The sequence below is a fragment of the Schistocerca piceifrons genome, unplaced genomic scaffold (assembly GCF_021461385.2).
Source record: "Schistocerca piceifrons isolate TAMUIC-IGC-003096 unplaced genomic scaffold, iqSchPice1.1 HiC_scaffold_798, whole genome shotgun sequence".
Lineage (NCBI taxonomy): Eukaryota > Metazoa > Arthropoda > Insecta > Orthoptera > Acrididae > Schistocerca > Schistocerca piceifrons.
The window spans coordinates 165,118-182,185 of record NW_025729056.1 but is presented as its reverse complement, the minus strand read 5'-3'; the positions used below and the strand labels follow the sequence as shown (position 1 = coordinate 182,185).

At 38.4% G+C, this 17,068-nt stretch overlaps 1 protein-coding gene across 1 annotated transcript in view; it reads left to right on the top strand.

Annotated features, from left to right (window-relative positions):
• The first annotated feature begins 416 nt into the window (after window positions 1-416).
• Window positions 417-17,068, top strand: part of LOC124770360 — a 43,587-nt gene continuing 26,935 nt past the window's right edge. The window contains exon 1 of the mRNA XM_047249193.1: window positions 417-503. The gene's annotated coding sequence lies outside the window, so the exon portion shown is untranslated. The remainder of the gene's footprint in view (window positions 504-17,068) is intronic.

Genomic DNA, 17,068 nt, shown 5'->3' with positions numbered 1-17,068 from the left:
AATTAGCTGCCTTGTAGTTATTTGAAACCATGCATAATTTCTGGAGTTGCGGAATTAACGTATAAGAACTACGGGATGAACTTGGCTTTTGTCAGGGATAAAGACCTGAAATTGTCTGTGTTTCAACAGGCTGTCTTCCTGAAAGATCTCTGTTAAGGTTGCACCTGCCCCCATCTCATTACGCGATTGTTGTACAGCGGGGTTTACAGGCTGATGTGGTTCAAAGTATGTCCCTGAGCTTTGTGGACCCGTAATGTATGCGTCCTCCATTTGCGTGTCTATAGTCGGTGCTTCTCGTGACAGCTGTGGTATTGTTTCCACCGCATGTCGCATTTCTCTTACCTGTGACGAAACTTCGTCTCGCCAATGTGGAAGGTAGTGATGTATCGTGTGCTTTATGTGGTCTATTTCCGAGGAGCGTTTGTTTTGCTGTGCAGCATTCGGCCATCGCTTCGCTCTCAGCGCGTTGTATTGCGCGTTTCCACTCTGAATTTATTTTATCGGTGAGCATTTTGTCTTTCTGTTCAAGCCCCTTGGCGAACTCGGTATTTAATTTTTCACTCTGCTCATCTAGCCTGGTTTTTAACACTACTTCTTCTGTTTCTACGGACAGGCTGTCCACACGTTGTGTTAATTCGCATGAACGTATATTCTATCGTCTTCTGTGGTGGTTGTGTTGCTTCCATGTATTTTGATAGTTTGGAAACAGTTTCTGGTAAATCCTTATATGCCTCCTTTAGGCTGTTAATTTTGGATGCTATTGTTCCTAAATCCCCTGGGGTATAACACGGAACCCATGCTGAGGTTTACAGGTGAAGACTTTAATGGCAGCGATGGCGGGGAAGAAAGACTTCGGAACGGCGAAGGTGGCAGATGAAGCAACCCATCTTTCTGGGGATTACGTGAGAAGGGAACCACTGCCTTGCGGTGGAGGAGAAATTCCAAAGGCTTAGGGAGACAACACCAACAGAAAATCCTGTCTTGTGTTAGGCCTAGTAAGCCAGTAGGAAAGTCTTCATATATTGCTTTCAAAACACAGACGAGCCTCAGAACGAACCACTCAGGATTTGACCCCACTGCTCCTTCAAGTACTGGTGCGAATGATGGGGGACCTGATGATATTCGTCAGTACAAGAAGATGAAACCAAATTGACTAAAAAATAACCTAAATATTGGCACCCTTAATATATTAACCCTCAATGGAAAAGTGGAAGAAATGACAGATGTACTAACAGAGAGAAAGTGAGATATTTTGGGATTAAGCGAAACGAAGTGGAAGGGATAAGGTGAGAAGAATTTGAGAGGAGGAGGAAAAATTGTACTGGAATGGGAATAATAGGTTTGGAAGAAATGGTGTGGTGGTGATAGTGAATATGAATATACAAAGCTGTATTGAAAGTGTGGGATATATATCAGACAGGATTATAATCTTAAACCTGATATTCCAAAAAGAAACACTAACAGTTATCCAGATTTATGCGCCTCAAGTGGGATGTAGCGAAAAAGAGAAGATGGACGTTGAAAATGAGTTAGGGAACCATATAGAGAGTGATAATATAGTGATGGGAGATTTTAATGCACATGTAGGCAAAGACAGAAAGGGATTTGATTAAGTATTGGCATGTTTTGAATATGGAGGCAGAAATGAAGAGGGGGAAAGACTCCTGGATTTGTGCCAGAGGAATGGAATGAAAATATCAAACATCTGATGTATGAAGAGAGAAAGTCATGTAATCTCCAGATACAGGTGGGATGGAAGAACCAAGAGTTTAATTGACTGTATTCTAGTCGATAGGGAATGGGGAGAGAAAGTAACAAATGTGAAGGTAATACCAAGTCTGAGTGCAGATGGGGACCATAGACTACTGTGGGACACTGGAAAATATTAGTGTGTGAAAAATAGAAAAGAGAGGAAAGTTATGAGGATACGGGATTGGAAACTGAATGAGAGTCAAAGTGCTGAGAAGTACACAGAATTAATCACACAAAAATTTCCAAAACAAATTCTGCAAAGTAGAAAAAGAATGGAGTTTATTCAAAGACACTTTAGTCAAAGCAGCACAAAAAGTATGTGGTAGAACATCTGGAAAGGAAAAAGTAAGACAGACAAGTTGGTGGGATGATACCACAATCCAAGCAGTTAGAAGAAAAAACGGAACATGGAGAAAGTGGTGGAAAACTAAAAATGATGAGGACCATGAAAGACATAGAGAGGAAAAGAAGATGTACAAAGAAATAGTGGAAACAATAAAGAAAAAGGCATGGGAAGAGTTTACAAAAAAACTTGAAGAAGATGTGGTGAGCAATTATAAAATGTTATATAAAATGATGGGAGATAAAAGGAAGGCTTCTGAAGTACCAGTAAAGATGGAAACAGAGGATGGTACTGTGATTGAAGATCCAGGAATATAAAAGATCTCTGGAGAGAACATTTTGAGAAACTGTTAAATGCTGAGGAGCAGGTACATGAGGAAACAACAAGTAATGGAGAAATTGAGAGAAGTTGGGAAGCAGAATTAGGACAAATTACACAGGAAGAAATGCAAATAGCTGTGAAGAAGATGAATGTGGTGAAAGCCCCAGGACCTGGTGAAGTATCAGTGACATGATAAGAGCAGCAGGTCCCGTGTAAATGCAGTGGCTGTATAGAGTACTGTCAAGTGTGTGGAGAAATAGTACAATACCTGACGAATGGAGAAGAGGAGACATTATTCTCATCTTCAAAAAAGGCAATAATAGACTTTGTAAAAACTACAGAAGAATAACCTTTATAAGTCATACAGCCAAGATTTTACAAGAATTCTACTAAATCGAAGTGAAAAGATAGAAAAGGAGCTGAGAGAAGACCAGCATGGGTCTAGGAAAGGGAGGAGCACTACCAACCTGATATTTTTTATCTATCAGCTGACGGAAAAGTTGGGAGTATAACAAAATGGTTTTTATAGATATAGAAGAGTTATATGACACGGTTAACGGGGAAAGACTGGGAAGAAATGAAGAAGGCAGGTATAGAAGAGGGATACATCAATGTAATAAAGACAATGTACAGAGGACACAATTGTAGAATTAGAACATCACTGGGGAACTCTGAATACTTCGAAATTAAACATGTAAGTATTCTATCTCCTGCACTTTTAAATGTTATGATGGAGTGAATGAAAAGGGCAGTTAAAGTTATAGTAAAAAAGAAAGACAAAAAAAAAGATTTTTGATGGGTGATATGGTAATATGGGACGATAAAGAGGTAGATATACAGTTACAACTTGATGTGTGGAGGGAAATAATGAAAAGATATGGATTAAAAAGAAATAAAAATAATAGTGGAGTAATGGTGTTTGGAAGAGACAAAGGGATCAACGGGAATATGATTTTGAAAGGAGAACCGCTCAAACTGGTAGACAGTTCCACTTATTTATGGAGAGAAATATTTAGTGATGGAAGAATAACCAACGACATTAATAGGAGGTTACAGAAGGGAGGCAATTTCTACCAAACAATAAAACACCTGATTTGGAATAAGGAAGTTTCAAAAAAGCAAAACTCCTTATGTATAAGAGTTTTTACTTCTCTATTGTGACCTATGGAGGAGAAACATGGAGACTAACAGAAAGGGACTTGAGCAGGCTGCAAGCAGGAGAAATGAAAATTCTCAGGGCAGTTGAGAGAAAAACAAGAATGGAAAGAGTAAGGAATGTAGATATTAGAAAGGACCTTAAACAAGAAAGTATGAAAGAAGAAATCGAAAAAAAAGTGATTAAGATGGTATGGGCATGTTAAGAGGATGCATGGGCAGAGACTTCCCAAAAATTGTGGAAGAACTAAAGATAGATGGAGAAAGACCTAGAGGACGCCAAAGAACAGGGTGGAAAACGGGAGTGAGAATATCTGTGGAAAGGAGAGGTGTGACCTGGCAGCACGTGGAGGAAGAATAGTGGTGGGAGGTCCGAGCCAAATGGAGAGGACTCATCAGCGCCCACACTCGGCAGTAGCTGGAACAGTATCCGGATACAACATTGTTCCTAAACCAGTGTTTAATTTTCTTTTTTACTAATTCCTCATTTACCTGAGTGATTTGAGATGTCAGCGTTACATCTCTCTCAGCAAGATTAGTGTTTATGCGTGAAACAAGCGCTTCATCGCATATGTTAATCATCTCAGCAGTTTTATTGAATAACAGAGAAAAGGGATCTACGATGGGAGGAGGTACTTGCTCGGCACTTTCGATTGCTTGCTCCTGCGTATTAGCTTCTGCCTCCACATTCTGATCATTGTATTCTGTCACCATCACTATTGTTACAGCTATCGATTTTATTTTCAGAAACACTAACATTTGCGAAATCCATGTTTTCAGGTTTTCCTATATTTGTCATAACACAAATTGAAAATACATATCGAAATAATATCTCTTGACATCACACCGAATAGTTAGCGCAAATTAACCAAAAACTAATTGCTGTATTATTAAAATGACAAGATGGTTGCTTCAAACTAAAACAGTCCACTATCATTCGTTTTCATCTTGCTTGCGAGCAGCGGAAAAACAGCCATGTTAGTATAGCGCTTAGCAACAAAGACAAATACAATTACAAATTATGCAAAATGCAGAAAATCCAAAATTTACCATGAATTAAATGAGCTACACGTCGCAGACAGCGAAAGGAGAGGCAACTGGTAACATGTTGATAACCATACCTTTTTTTTCCGTGTTGCTGCTTGGAGTCAGCTGTAATTCCCTTACATCAGTTAATTTCGTTTATGTTTCGTGTTGCGGTCATCAGTTTTTTCTTGTCTCCAACAATACAGTCGATTCATGAAAAACAGAAAAAACAAGCATCAATTAACGTCGTACAAGTTTTTGTTTGAGCAACACGCTGGCTTCGCCAATTTAATATTTATGGTATTTTTTAAAAAATAGTGTAGTATTATATTTATCACTTTTGCTGGTGGCAAAGCTTCTGAAATGGTAAAATTGTGCACAGAAAATTTTTACTTATGGATAACTAAATTATATATTTCGCCTACCAGCACCAGATTGCCATCACACCGACGAGGACATTGACCGACGGCATTGTTTAGAGGCCAGTGACCGATCACAAAATTAAACAGTTTGCGTAATTACATTGCCCGGATACTGATAGAAACGACCGGCAAAAGGGATCTCAGGGACGTTGAAATAAAAGTTTGATAAAGTGATAGCCGTTGGAACCCTAGTAGCGTACGGCTGTGGCCACCAAACAATTCGTCGGCAACTCTCCTTCGCTGCAACCTGAAAAAGTTCTAAAATGCAGCGTAATAGTTTGATATGTGGAATTAATGAAAAAGGAAAGCAGATTGTAAATTTAAACACGGCTATTGTAATTAAATTAGCATAACTACTTAATCAGAGTTATAGATACGGGAGCGACCCTTACATTTTGTGAAACAGCCGTCGAAAACAAACGAGAGAGCTCACAGCTCCTGCTTTTATATAATCCAAAAACAAATTACGGCAAGTTTAAGGCTTTGCACTTTCGATGCACATTCTATTAATTATTAAAAAAGCAACATTTCAGAGGGTGAAACCATGAACCATGTCAGATGTAATGATCATGGCCAAGATCCACAGAAGCCTTACAACTAAATTCCACGTCATAGCCATGGCCTGGGACAGTGTGCCCAAGGATCAGCAACCCACTCTGAATCTTCAAGAGTGGCTCATCCTTAGAGAAAAACGATTAAACGATGTGGAGGACATGTCGAATTTTCCAACAGCGACTTCATTTCAAGGTTGGAAGAAAGAGCATATGGGCGAGAAGAAGAAGAACCCAAATCTGGCGATTCCAAGAGGAAAATTTACTTGCTGGACCTGTGGGAACGAAGGTGATCTGTAGAGAAACTGTCATACTAAAAAGAAGAAAAATAGCCAGCAAAACTGAGTTAATGTAAGTGCGTTCGTTGTTACCAACGGTTGGTCACACTTAAAAGTTCCCCATGAAAAAGTGATTGAGCCTATGCTGGCGTAAGCGACGTCTGGGTTACCGAAAGAGGGGCATCGCGGCGCATTACTTTTCGGCGGAAATGGTTCAATGAAATTCTCGAATGTCAACACACTGAAATTTCAGTTAGAGATAACGCTAAATGCGAAGCGAAGCGAATCGGATCAATAAAAGTAAATAAATTCGTAAACGGGCGTTGGAAAGATGGATCAATTTATGATGTGAAGCACATCTAAAAAATAAGGAAGAATTTGTTTTCTGTCGGTATTTTTACGATGAAGGGTTTTGAGGGGAGCTTTATAGATAAATTTGTATACACACCTCATGTTGGACGTGCCATTGTCCTAGGAAAAAACCAGGAACGAGATCTGCAGAATATTTTTGTTTCAGGCACCCAATGTGACATTAATTTGACAACCACAAATAACCTCAAAACCCGACACAAAAGATTTTGTTACATAAATGTCAAATTAATTGCAAGTTGTTCCTTCATAAGCAGTTTAAAACATTGTTTTTTAAAGCGGTATTTGACTTCAGCTTTGTACACTACCATCACTGTTTTCTACCATGGCTTCAAAGTCTGTATCGGGTGCTAAACTGACATCAACATGTTTCGATTCACTGGCTCTCACAGAAAGCTGAACCCCACGTGGTGTAAACTATGCAACTCCCACAACACACAGGTTGGTAGAAATAAAACACAGAAGCAAAGTTTCTCATTGACAAAAACGAGGATGACATCGCAACATATGGAAACTGGAAGAGTTTGTGGCTTTGTAGAGCGCTTCCAACAGCTATCCAAAGGTGATAACCTATACACTTCATCTCATCTTCTACAGTGATGGGGTAGTAGATGTCTCAGTGTTTTGTTTAAAAGATCATTGTTTCCTCATTTTGCAGTCATGCACACATGGAGGTAAGAATAAAGGGGGCCGCCGCGACGTCACAGCTGTGAAGCTATGTGAAGCCGAGGGTAGCCATCTCAATCCGACCAAAACATTGCTGCTGTAAGCTTGTGTGCATAGGCTTGTCGCTCGCTTTTGGAAGGATTTTGCGCTGTTATGGTGACTTGTGTGGTGTTCGGATGTACGAATCGTTCTGATTGTGCTGCGAAATCGAAGGGAATAACATTTCATGTGTAAGTTGTCTCGTTAAGTGTGATTTTACAACTTCATTGTGAATGAACGTGTGCTACATCGGTACTTGTACTATAGCGTGTTTTTCTCCTGTATGATTTTAGATTTCCTAAAAATGAAAGTCGGAAAGCTCTGTGGGAGAATGTCGTGAGGAGGAAGAATTGGCGTGCGTCTAAATGGAGCACTATATGTTCTCAGCATTTCCGAGAAGAGGACATAGACCGAACTTCCCTTTCAACAGTAAGGCTCCGAGAAAATGCTGTACTGTCAGTTTTCCCTACACACCCAAAACATTTGCAAAAGGTATGTTAATTCATAGAATTAAATTCTTAGTTTTCAAGTTTACGTTTCAGTATAATACATACATATCGTCGATAATTGAAGTGTTGAGTAACTCACTTTGTCTTCATCATGTACCAAATTAAAAGCTAACACTACATTAACTGGCGTAAAGTATAGGCCTAAACAGGACACTGTGTAAATTTGCCATTCTATGTACCGTATTTCAGTAAATATTGGTGGTAATGAACAGTGTTTCCCAGTAGTGTAACGTAACTGAAATGTCCCAGTATGTATTACAAACAAGATGTATTTATGGGGCTTTGGAGGGAGGGTATAGCTAACTTAGTTTTCAGTTTCTATTATTTAGTTTGTGATACACGTTTATTACTGAATTAACAAAATTGTATCGTTTACATTGAAGGCTAGCTTTTCGTAATATTACATTAAAAACTATTTTTAATCAGAAGAATCGCGGAATTTCACCTTACGAGATTTTATTTTAAACAAAAACTTTGACACAACCCATCTGATGACGTTATATGCGTATATGGTGCAATTAGCGACTGTAATACACGCAGTGCTATAGCACACTCGCAATGTTTTGGTCAGAGTGTCATGGCAGCGAGCCACGCCCCCATGGCTTCAAAACGTAGTACGGCTGGGATACGTAGCGCCCTTATTCTTACCTCCATGCATGCACATGATTGCTGTTCTGGTGTTGACATCACTGGAAGGTGCTGTTCAGAACTGACGCGAGGTAGTAGAAATAAAAAGAGATACTGTTATCTTACTTGTGAAAAAAAAGTATGGAAGGCATCGCAGCATATGGAAAAAGGCCAAGTCTGGCGCACTGAGGAACACTTCCAAACAACTGTCTGAAGGTGATGCTCTCCACATTTAATCCTATGCTTCACAGTGACAAGTAGCAGATATCCAGTGATCCACCAAGGCTCTCTCCATCTCAACAAAGTGGTGTCAGACAATCATTATGTGCCAATCAACATTGTACCTGTGGATGGACGGGATGGGAAAGACATTATTGATCTGGGACAATGTACCGTAATACAGACGACAGTTGATAGCACGATTAATTTTAGGAGTTTTACCAGTTGTTCCATAGTTTCAACGGCAGCCAGTGACACAGCAGTATGCTTCCACATTGCTGTATCATCGCTGAATCACGCCTCCACTACTTTGCAGACGCCATATACTAGATCGTAAATGCAGATGGAACGTGGAACGTGTCCATTTGGTCACATACCACAAAGTATACGAGTTCCATAATTTCAACGCCAGCCATGACACAGCTGAATGCTTCCCAATTTCTGTATCATCGCTAAACGACCCCTTCAATACGTTGCAAGCACTATGTAACAGATTGCAAATGCAGGACGTCAATTTGGTCATATACGCCAATGAATACCAGATAGCGTCCCATACCGATGCAATTAGGTTATCTACATATTTCCAGCATATTCATCATAGAGCAGAATTTACGATTACGACTGACCTACTTTCCCTGTGTGGATGAACATACGGAGTATACTAGCATTCGTAGGATAAAGTCGGACATTGACAGATCCCTCCCACATTGTCCTTGACCAATACTTCCTGCAACACGGTCTCCAAATTAATATGCAACTGACCAGAAGTATGAGGGCCCTACACCCAATGCATTCTGCGTGTTGTGAAGGGACAGGGCGAGCCGCGTCTGTAACTGCTGTTCAACGAAGACTGTCCTGCACCAATCTTACCCATGGCACCCATCCAAATGCACAAGATCTCTCCAGGTGTGTGCTTGTCAAGGTGGGTAGCACCCCGTATCGGTGTATGGTACACATGAGAGTGTGTAATGATATAACAGACAGTTAAGAAGAAACATGTGGTTTATACATGATGGAGCTCCAGACAGATGGAGTTAGAAACATTTCATGTAAATCAACTGTCCTATCAATTCTGAACCATTGTTCCACTGTCTGGAGTCAACACCAGGAAGTTACTGGCATGAGAGAAATGACTGTAGAGCATAAACACACTCTTATATAGCTACATGGTTCTGCACCCAAAAATGCTATATTGTTAAAGCCTTTATGGTTTCTGAAGTATTAGTCTTTTCACTGTAATGCAATATATATTTATCCAACCATTCTTCAAGTTTCCTACCACAATCAGTGCAGTGACAAACTTTAACCTGGGGAGGATGTGGTGCAAAAAGCGTACATCAAAGATGTGGAGGGTCATATTGACCATGTTTTTCATTTATATTTGTTAAGTATTTATTGACACTTTTTTAACAAAAGATGGGAATTAAATTTATGAATTACGTATTAATTAAAGGATTTTCATAGAAATGAACACCATTAAGTGCACAAATACTTTATTACCTAATTTTTATATAATGTCTACAAAATAATGATTTTAACAGCTCTTAATGTTACATATTTTTTTAAATCTACAAAACTATACATTCTCATCAGTAATTCGGACTTTTTCCTAAGTATTTACGAGATAAATCTTCTTTGAACACAACATTAACAATAAAATGTTGACATAAGATGTTAATCATCTCTTGCCATAGCACTTTGTTGGATGAATGAAACAATGTGTTCTTGACAAATGCACTTATGACAACTTTCACAAACATGAGGTGTCTTTCGATGTCTAGCATAGGGACACTCTTGATATCTTTTTCGTTCACCTTGAAATTACGACACTTATTGTTTTTATTATTATTTGATAACTGAACAATAGCCGCACTTATGCTGGCCATATTCAGTATTGCATAGAATATAGTCTGAAGCCTTTTTTTTTACTTTTGGATTATGTCATAAGGTCACTGACAGCTCATCTGCAATATCAAATCCCCCTTTCGTAGAAATATAAAACGTGAAGACTAGACATGAGCAAAACAACTCTGTTTTCCTCTGGTATATGAGAAGCAAGTGTAAAATCCTTTTGGAAACCGAACTCAGATGAGTAGATTTCTCTACCATGAGTTTTGCAGAACTCAGGAGGAATTTGCCTCTTGTGTTATTTCAGCAGATTTGACACTAGTTCATAGCTCATAAACCAAGTATCAGAAGTCATATTATGGCTTGTTTTTGAAATGGGTTGCAACAGTCGATTTACCTCGTCAAATGGTTTATTACTGAGTGAAAACGGTCCCTCTGGCTGTTTCCCAACGTATATTTAGAGGCTGAAGATATAGAAATTCTTTGCGTCGACCAAGGCAAATATTTTTATGCCATATTTGTCTGGTTTTGATGGAATGTATTGTCTAAATTTGCATCTGCCTCTGAATGCAAACAGCATTTCATCTATGGTTATCTATTCTCCTTGTACATAGCCTTTCTTGCAGTTTTCAACGAATATTTCAAATATCTAACATATTGGCGCTAAGTTGTCCAGCTGTTTTCTTTCTTCACATTTGGATTTATCGCCGAAACGAAGACAGCTTTGAATAAAATGAAAACGTTGCCGTCTCATTGTCAGCCGAAATATTTCAACGCCTGTTTCGTCTGGTGCCCAAAGGTCAATGGTGTTCTGCCTCGCAGATCGGTAAAATCCAGCAATGTACAAAAAACCATTATAAGCCTTCATCTCGTTCAAGGTCATTTCCTTCATAAAATAGTGATTTGCAACTACTTTACAAGCTGCTTTCCATTCTGAAAGTTTGTGTATTTTAAGATACTACTAAGCATATTTTCATTGCAAAACAGACTCCAGCTTGTTAGCTCTGTCTTTGCTAATCTTGACTCTAAACTCACACCTGATAATATTTTCAGAACGGGTCCGAACTTGTTGTTGAGGTGGATTTTTGCACCACTTGGAACTATCTTTACCAAAATAAAATGAACTGCGTACCTGATTTTCTGATCGCTCGATTAATTCTGGTAACGCAGCACTGTGGGCAGTATTTTATTGCTCATTTAGTGGTATATTATCTTCTTTGTCACTGATTTCACTCGCAACTTGCTCAGTACCACTACGCTCACTTACACAATCTTCATTTCTACTGCCATCTGTAGTAAAGTCATTTTCATTGTCTGATAATTCCGCCAGCCAACGACATATGCACTCAGGCTCCTTTTCTTTGTGGTTCATTTTGACTACAAACACCAAAAACTACAAACATTCATGAAATTAGATAAACTGAAAAATGCCACAGAAACCTTGTGGTTGTGTTTAAAAATGTGTGAAATCTTGTGGGACTTAACTGTGCAGTTGTGGAAGGGTCCTAAATATCGTCTTACCGTTTGCATTCGTTTATCCCTTTCACGGACATCAGCTGACTGAGTGCCTGCACGCGTTAGGGAGGGGAGTTCAATAATTACAGCTAGTGTTAACTTCGACAATGTGCAACTGCACAACAAAGAAATGCCAAGAAAACAAAATCAGCAGGGTCAAACTGACCCTACCACATCCTCGCCGGATTAAAGCGATAAAACTACTTCCTTCTGCACTATCCTGGTTTCATAGGAAGCCAACGTCAGTGTACATATACCGATCGAGCTGCTTATAAACTAGCTAGAATGAAATCAGGAGACTGCTGTTCTGTCTTTTAGGAAATTGATGGAGTTATACATCTTTTTAAGTCAGACATGTATGTACCCACAACCTCACTTCCCATGTCAGTCGTGCTTGTGGCTAGTAGCTGTATCAGTTTTGACAGATGTGGCTATGTCTCACTAGGAAATAAAGCTAGGAAAAAAACGACACAAATATTTTCGAAAGTTAATACACTGAGTTACCAGCCACGTCCTGTTGCAAGAAATTACACATGAATGAGCAGCAACTTCTTATGAGGGAGTAAGCACCACAATCAGTAGCTAGAGAAAATGTAAGAGTCTTATTCTTTTACAATAGCATCAAGACGTCTCTGGTAGCATTCCTCTCGCACATAGAAATCCTGGTTTGGTGTTAGGACGTTTTGCTCATATATTGGATAATATGGCAATTTAGTCCTATCACCACATGTTTCAAGTACACCCACCCTCACACTGTTAAAGGTGATTTATGTGGCATCAGTCCAACTCTGCTACAGAACGCTCTAGTGAACGGCTTAAGTCTAATAAAAACAATGATTCTTCTCCTTAATACTAATGGAATAACACTGCTTATGAGAACCAACTGTAATTCGGTAATAGCTATATTCGACTGCATGAACGCAAACACATTTATGAATTCGGGTACATATGTTTCGCCTGCTTTAATATGGCATCTCTGTACGATAATTATATCGCCTCTGCTGAAGTATGTGGTACGAAAACCCATGTAGTTTACAGGAGGAGGGAGAGGGGTAAAGCTGAATGCATCCAGAGCATAATTTTTCAGGTTTTCTCAGTCTTGATTCTCCGCATGCTCCAACCCACTTCATTTCTCCGTATTTCATAGTACTTTTTCTCTAATCTTATGTATTCTCTGTCAATTACCGTAATTTTCCTAGTTTTTTCGTGATTTTAGATGTTTCTCTGTATTTCCTTCAATTTTACGTATTTATCATCAATTTATCATAATTATACCAGGTTTTCCTTGATTTTTCCTGATTTTATGTGACTTTTTCATACTTTTTCCAGTATATATATATATATATATATATATATATATATATATATATATATATATATATATCTTCATATTCCGGCACTGCTTGTTTTTATTCAACGATATTTGTGTGTCCAACACAACAGCCTACTAGAAAATTCTGAGAGTTCCCCACTTCCCCCAGATAAGTCTTAATGAGTGGTGCAGATTGCAAATTCATAGTCTAGACCCAAATCCATGTGTTGTTACAACACATCAGAGAGTGATGCAGTTGATGCAAACTCAAAGTCTGGCACAGTTCTACATGTTCATTTGACTTCCGCTCTACCATGTAGGGGTCTGCGACAGGGGATTGAGATGTGTACATAGTTGATTTCTGCTAATGCTCTGATATTTTTCCCCATATGTATATGCTCTTATTGCTTACCAAATGAGCTTTGTTGCTTTTTTTACAGTTTCCAACTCTGATACTTCCCCTCAACCATGTCAGGACATCTACAAACTGTAGATTTTTTTATCTTAGTAATCAGCTCTTTGTTTGTTGACAGTGTGTCGACAGCACTTAGTGTCGTGAAAAGTGAGATTTTTCCTTCCCCATACCTACAGATTATGCATCCCTGGCAATGTAGTTTATAGACGAACAGTTAGCACATCATGCACTCCAACTGCAACCACTGGCCACCGACAGTTCTACACACATTCATATATAGAGATTATGCATGCATATTACCAATCGCGAAGTCTCGATTTGAATCAATTGTACATTAATTTCGACAGTGCTGCAGCCCGCAAACAGCGAAAAACTTTTCGCAAAACGATTCCTTAGGGGATACAAGCACATTTAAGTTCATCCCGCTAAAGAGCATAACATCTTTGGTGCAACTTATATTACCGATATTTCATAACAATATTGTCAAGATTCTTCAGTAATGACAATAAACTGATGCATTCTGCTATGTACATCACATGTCCTTTTATACTCCTATTAAAGATCCATGATGATGGCACATGATCATCCCAGCTGCGCAATTTTGTGTGCTAGATGTCCATTGGAAGGATGGAGCCCATTCTTCATGAGCAAAATTCGAAATTACCGTCAAAATTCGAATTCCTCACCAATAGGGCAGTTGGGGGAGGAGGGGGGATGGGGGTCAGTATTATGCCCAAATTTCATTCATGGTAAAATATTACACAATATGCGTCCATTTACAGGCTGAGGAAAACACACAACATCATCTGGCACTGTGGTTGTTTGGGGATAATTAATTGAGCGATTTAATTAATTTGAATATCAACTTGATATCAAAACTGCATCCTTGCCGCTACCTCCCTACTAATAACGAGGTCTTCAAAAACATGATTTACAGACAGATAAATTGTGTCATCAACATACCTATACATCTTTACATAAGAATTTGCCAGTACCAGTAAGTCATTTGTTTGTGCAAGGAATAAAAGGGCTCCTAATTTAGATCCTTGTGGCACTGAAAGTTAAACATCAAGTGTGCTTGTCAGCTGAATTCCTGAACTCACCACATGCTTACTTTTATTAAGGGATGATTTGATATGTTTAAACATTTGCCACAAATTCTATAGTACTGCAGTTTAGAATGCAAAATAGTGGTCAACACAATCAAAGACCTTGCTTAGATCACAGAAGGTGACCTGTGAGTGAGTCTAATCCTTGAATGCTGATGAAATACCTCTCCCTAATAGTTCTGTGGCATGCTGTGCTGATTTTTCCTTCCTTTAATGATAGATCTTGGCTAGGGTGCATGCAGAATGACATATCTAGTAGATGCACAGTCAGCTGAATATGCATGGGGAGATTGGTAGTGGTTAGGGTTGTGGGCAGGCACTATAGGGAAAGTGCCAAGTGCTGGAGGGGTAGTGCTGTCCTAAACTGAAGCATACACTCATATTTTCTGCAAACACTAATTTTAGCTTCTCCATGCCCGGACTTATATGGTACCATTCAAAAAGATCTGTTATCACCTCTGCTTTGATTAGTATCTAAAAATATAGTTGTATTGGAAATGCAACAAAAGCAGTGATTTATTTTCAGCTGGCTTGTTAACCGTTTGTAACTGTCAAAGAAGTGTCATGAGTGGCTAATTGTGTGTAAAACTTACATTTCTCTTGTTGCCATGTTAAAATTTGCTTCTTTTGCTAAGACACAATGGAGTGTACACAATGTCACCTCACTAGTATGTTGTTCATATGCCATTGTAAGAGTCTGAGATAGTGGTTAACTAAGTTTAATAGGTGAGGAACTGAGAAAAACTAAGGTCACTAGCTTATGAAAAAGTACATCCCACATACATGCATAAACCTGTAATGTCTTCACTAATGTTGTTACCAAACCCATTTTACATCAGGTAACTCTTATTGAAATTAGTGACTAATAAAGACACCCACTGAAGTCTAAAGAATACTTCAATACTTCACCTAAACTTCATAAACAATAACATATTACATAATATGCACGAAACGCAAAGTCGTAGTGACACCTATTTTTCATTGTAACTTTCTCGAATTTCGCGCTCTGTCTTGCTTAACTGCAAATATCACAATAACCACGACCATTAACGAAATGATGGGCACATCATCATAAAACTGGCAGTTAAATCTATAAGTAAGGCAAAAATTAATTCTTTTTACAGAATAGTTTCTATAAAATCGTTTGAGAATAATTGTAGGGCGTGTGCCTTAGTTCTAACATTGCAGCATGTTGCTGATCAGCCAAAAGCAAGTAAAGAATGTTAGCCACCCCTTCTGAAGAAGCGAATGACTTCACCCTGAACTTTGGACGAAAATGCGTCGCAGTGCATCGGTCACTGTATCCTACACAGACTATAGTACTTGGATTAGTGAACTGGACCTTTAGGTTGCAGTCTTACATTTGCTATCTCTCTTACAGACTCGAGTGACTTTTCATAGTTTGACAGGGTCTGAAGAAACAACCCTATGAGACACAAGTTTATAGAATATCTTAGTGATACTAACTTATAATGTACAATTTCTCACAGTGGATTATTTGACATTTAAAAATATCTCTGCTACATGAATTTTCATTATTTTGATAATTTTAAGGCTTTTCTCACTATACCACTCTAAAATTGATTGAAGAAGAGGTCTTATAAACGTTATTAAGTCTTGTGTTATTGAGATAATTATATATATCAGATTTATTAATTAACTATTTGGTTTCCTTTGCACAGCTTACAAATTATTTTTTGAATGCATCTGCTAGTATCTGTGTTATTAAAGTGTCTGACTTCACATGTAATATTATTAATTACTTGCAAGGCTGTTTGCACTGGTTTTTATTATTTTTAATTAGTATTTATTGTTTAGCCAACTCCTAATACTATTTCTTATACAGTTTCTTAACGAAGTTTTCGCTGATCCTTAATTTCAGAAGCATTATTAACTTTGCCAGGGTCTTTTAGAAGCAGCAGCTATTTTTTAAATTTTTCAATTCTTTGGAGTTCCATAGTCTGACCATTCTCGTTTCACAATACCTCATTGGAACTTGATGCCCATTTAAGTACTTATTAAAATTATGGAAGGCTTTGTACATTAGCTAGGCATGGAACCTCATCTTACCAATAAACTGTTCAAGTCAGTTCTAGTCAGCTGGTGCATTAGCTTTCTCCGAGTGTATTTTGGTAGCATCAGAGTACTTGTTGCTTTGATCAGTTCATTGTATTTGTGACAGATTGAAGATGTCAAAAAGATTGGAAGTTTGCATCCATTGCATTCACAAGTCATTGTGGTAACGATTAAGGGTTGGATATTTGTTCAGCTACACCAATTCTATTTGAACTTGTTACTACTGATGCAGTTACGTTTAGTAGGATGTGGTGTGGTCCTGAGATGTATTTTAGATGCTAGTGAAAGCTATGAACTCATTTTCAGAGGCTCCAGACTGGAGTGGTACGGAACTGTACAGCAAATGAGTAGAAAAACTGTGTAGTGAGATATGCTGTGCAGCATATTTAGTCATGGTGATGATAAAATTCTTGCATACAGCATGTGAACTGTATTGACAAGAGCAGCATATAGTGATGAACTGTGAACACTTATTGTGGAATAACATGCATTAAATATGTAAAATATTAACCACTG